The 4,031-nt window shown below is 52.8% G+C and overlaps 1 long non-coding RNA gene across 1 annotated transcript; it reads right to left on the bottom strand.

The window, feature by feature from the left end:
• Nucleotides 1–621: 621 nt before the first annotated feature.
• On the bottom strand, nucleotides 622–3,412 carry LOC128824890 (uncharacterized). Its single transcript, XR_008442536.1, has 2 exons — nucleotides 3,326–3,412; nucleotides 622–1,177 (listed from the first exon to the last, which is right to left on the bottom strand). It is a non-coding gene; the product is annotated as an uncharacterized LOC128824890 (long non-coding RNA).
• Nucleotides 3,413–4,031: the final 619 nt, after the last annotated feature.

The raw sequence follows: 4,031 nt of genomic DNA, 5'->3' as shown, positions 1-4,031 counted from the left end.
GCAATCTCTCAAGTGCTTTTCTTACATCTTCCATGCATTGGTCCAACCCCTTGTTATGCACCAGGTTGCCATTTAAAAATGAAAATCACATTTCATTCCAGTAAGCCCTCAGGCACTCATCCCACCAACACTAGAAAACTGCTGGTGTATCTGCCAACCCAAAGGGAATGCAAGTGCACTCAGGGTCCCCGTGGTGTTACAAATGTAGTCAGCCTCTGGGCAGCCTCACCTATGAACCCTTGGGTATAAGCTTTACCTTGATTAAGTCCACTGCCTCCCAAAAGCCATCTGGTATTGGTTGGGTTCTGGGTAGCGGGTATCTGGTATAGATTGATGGTGTAATTCTCCATAACCAACACACAATCTCTTTGTCCCAGCTGTTTCCCATGCACAAGCCCCCCCATCTCCCCCACTCTCATTAGAAGGGATTTCCAGATGCAGAACCATTTCTGAGGATTAGCCAGGGACAAATTGTCTCTTCATTCTCTTGCCACTTACTTGTTTGGAGGTTGTTCATTTTAAGGCCTGAGTCATCAGTAAACACTGGAGAGTGCCGTGTGGGTGGGGGAACCTTGTGGAGTCCAGGGAGAGAGCTGTGCAATCAGCAAAGCATCAAATCTCTGAAAGCAGTGGCCGGAAGCAACGAGCCAAATATTTAGATTCAGTGAAGTATTGGCCAATTACAATATTTTTCCTTATAGAAAAAATTTACAAGCACATAAAAATAAATATTTGAGAATACAATATACCAAAGCACTGAGTCACTTGCAGCTCTAAATCTTTTGCCCATTTTCCATCCCCATCCATCAGGCAAGCAGCTTCCCCATTTACGGTTCGGAAAAGGGATCTGCTGTTAATGAGCTACTCGGTAATGACGCTGGATCCAAAGTACATTCACAGATCACAGGTTGCTTGAGTGACGGGCATCCAAGATGCACGGCAACGCTGTGGCTGAACCCAGCAGGGAGCATCTCCTGCTTTGGGCAGCCAGAGCAGGGCTGCCGTGGAAATCCACAGGAAGAAGTCCAGGAGCTTTGTAACATTGGAAGCCCGGGAGACGTTCTGGTGCACAAAGAGCCCTGCACAGATGCATAGAGCAGCCAGAGAAGTACCAGACTGATGAGGAGGTGGCCGGCCGGATCCTGTGGAGTCCTTCAGTGCAGCACACACTTTGCCACTGGAGATGGAGGAAATGAAAATAAGTGACTTCTGTCTAAGCTGTTACCACCGATTCTTCCCTCTCCCTATGTCCTTGCCCAGTGTCCTCCTGTGATGGCCAGGAGACAGGGACCCATCACTAGGGCCTGTGGGGAAGGGCTGTGGCTGCCCTTTCCCTTGAGATCTTTCCTCTTCTCCTGCTCTCAGTCGTGTGGTCTGTAATCTCAGCATGAGAGCGCCAGTCCCACCTGACTCCAGCCCTTCCTCTGGCACTGCCACGCATGCACAGTCCCTCGGCCTAGCTCTGTGCACAGGCAGCAAGCCAAACACGGGCATTTCATGTTTTTCTGTGGAGCTTTGGTGGCTTTTCCAGCATGTGGCCAATTTCCTGTTTTCTGTGAGATCTGTGAACGCAATACAGACGGCAGGGCTAACCAGTGAGCGGCACTGCTCAGTGATTCGCAGTGACACAGCCGGCATCCTGAGCAGGGTTATTAGCACTGACAGGGAGCTCAGCTCTGCACAAGTCACAGAAGCTCTGTTCTCTGCTCTAAGAAGCTAAAGAGCCAGAATTTAGAGGGATTCAGTCAAGGGGGAAACAAGCACCAGCCCACTCATTGTATAAATGGGAACTGGGGGGAAGGTCCCAGCAGGAGGTAACAGCTGATGATGGGAAAGGAGGACTGCTGAGAATTCAAGAGAAAGAGGATGACAGAAGATAGCAAAGGAGAGACTGCCACCAGCAGAGAGACAGCCCACTCAGCTCCTGCAGGGGGGATCCTCGCGTAGGGATGCTTCCCTTGCAGCTGAGAGGGAGAAGAGAGGCTTTGTGAAAAGCAGACAAACCCTTGAGACACAGACTTTCTCTCCTGGAACCAGATTTCAGCCGGGCATCTCTCTTCTGAAAGCAGTTTGAGGGAAACCAGTGGGACGGAACACAAGCATCTCAGTTCAAGGAGTGGAGCGGTGGCCTTCATGCCCTGTTGAGGCTGTATATTTAAAGCCAGCTAGAGCCCTAGGAGGCACTTCCAGCAGCAGCTCACAGCTGAAGGGCCTAAAGGGGCACTAGCTCCAATGGGAATCTCTCTCCTGAGGTTCAGGAGTGAGGCCCCCAGGCAATTCCTCATCGAAGGGTCAAAGGCTGATCTAGGCAAAGGCAGGCTGGGTCTGTCACCCTCCAGAGGGTGAATTTATGGATTAGGATAGCCCGAGACAGTGATTTGAACTGGACTTATTGGGGAAATACGGGGTCATTAGCATGGGGTTTTTTCTTCATCTGTCAAATGGTGCTGTGGTTAATCAGCAATAAGGCCATGAGTGCTGTAAGGTCTGAATGTATTGTGTACCTGGGGAAGCAGAGCTCCGGAATGAAACCTGCTCTGCATTGCTGGGGGGGGGGGGAGGGACCTTCAGATGGAGGGGCCGAATGCAGCAGGGGAGGCCCGCAGGGGGTCGACCAACCTTTCAATGGCAGTGTGTATATTTCTCAAATACTTCGGCTTATGCCACAGGTTTATGCACCCACCCCCCACCTCAGGGGAAAGTTAGCAGCCGTGGTAAGGCCAACCACAGGGACTAGCTATGGACAAGCCATTGCACCCTGTAGTCCCCCCCAGGAGAATCAAAGGGCCCCCTCCACTATTTGGCACCACCTGGGTTAAAGCACTTCTGAAGATCATCCGGATTAGCACAGGGCAGGACCAACCTTTCCTTAAGCCAGGGAAAGGGCTGGGGCACGTTTGCTTTGTTTTGCTGAGCCAGCTCTAACATGGCTTGGTCCAGCCCACGTGAGGAGCCCTGTGCCACGCTAGCCTGTTTCAGGGTTCTCACTCCTCCTGGCTGTTCTGGGGATTAGTCTGACGCCTCCCCTTGTGGTCTCTCCCCCCGTTGTCCTCTCTCTCGCTTTGCAGCCCTCCCCACTCCTCCAGGAGCTGCAGCTTCCTCTTCCTGACTCAACCCTCTGGCCAGCTCACTATGGGGTTCCCCTTCCAGGGTAGAGAGTCACATTGGACCCGCTGACCAGGCAATGCCACTCCTTCAGTGGCTGGGAGAGGACCCCGGGCCCACCCATTTCTCTGGGGTCCAGCCCAGGGACCCTACAACATGCAGCCAAGGTCTGTTTAGTCCCCAGCCTGACTGCTCACTCTCTGGGCTGTTTCCTACTCACCTCTGACAGGCTCTCTTCTCCACCCTGCCCTCAGGGCCAGGCTCCCAGGGTCCTACTCTTTCCCTGGGTTCCCTCCTTCGCTCTCTAATGCACAGAGGGTGGCTGCAGACTTCCTCACTGCAGCCCTTTCAGTTGCCAGCCCACACCTGCTCAGCTGAGCTTCATCCTCCAATCAGGGGTCCTGCCTCTAGTCTAATCCCCACATGTGGGACCTATCACATTGACCTGAGCTTCCTTAACCCTTTCAGGGTTGGGGGGTGGGGAACGTCCCATCATATAGCCTCAGCAGTGCTTTAACACAGTCTTGAGGGGCCTGAAAGGAGCGCATTCCCTCCAGGTGCAGATGCACAAAAAATCCTGCTCAAACAGCAACAGGAAGGTGTGTGTGGGGTGGGGTGGGGTGGGGTGGGGTGGGGGAGTGGCCTTTTAACAGGCAGTGGGACATAAGAGCTGCGATACTGGATCAGACCGTGGTCCACCTAGCCCAGTATCTTGTCTCTGATAATGGCCGATACCAGAGCTTCAGGGGGAGTGTGCAGAAGAGGGCACTTATGGAGTGAGCCGGCCCTGCCTTCCAGTCCCAGCTTCTAGCAGTCAGAGGTTAGAGTCTCTCGGAGCAGGGGGTTGCATCTTGGCTAGTAGTCCTTAATGGACCTATCCTCCATGAACTGATCCAGTATTTTTTTAAACCCTTTGTACTTTCAGC

The sequence above is a fragment of the Malaclemys terrapin genome, chromosome 16 (genome assembly GCF_027887155.1).
Source record: "Malaclemys terrapin pileata isolate rMalTer1 chromosome 16, rMalTer1.hap1, whole genome shotgun sequence".
NCBI classification, from domain to species: Eukaryota; Metazoa; Chordata; order Testudines; family Emydidae; genus Malaclemys; species Malaclemys terrapin.
This window is presented reverse-complemented; position numbering and strand designations above follow the sequence as displayed.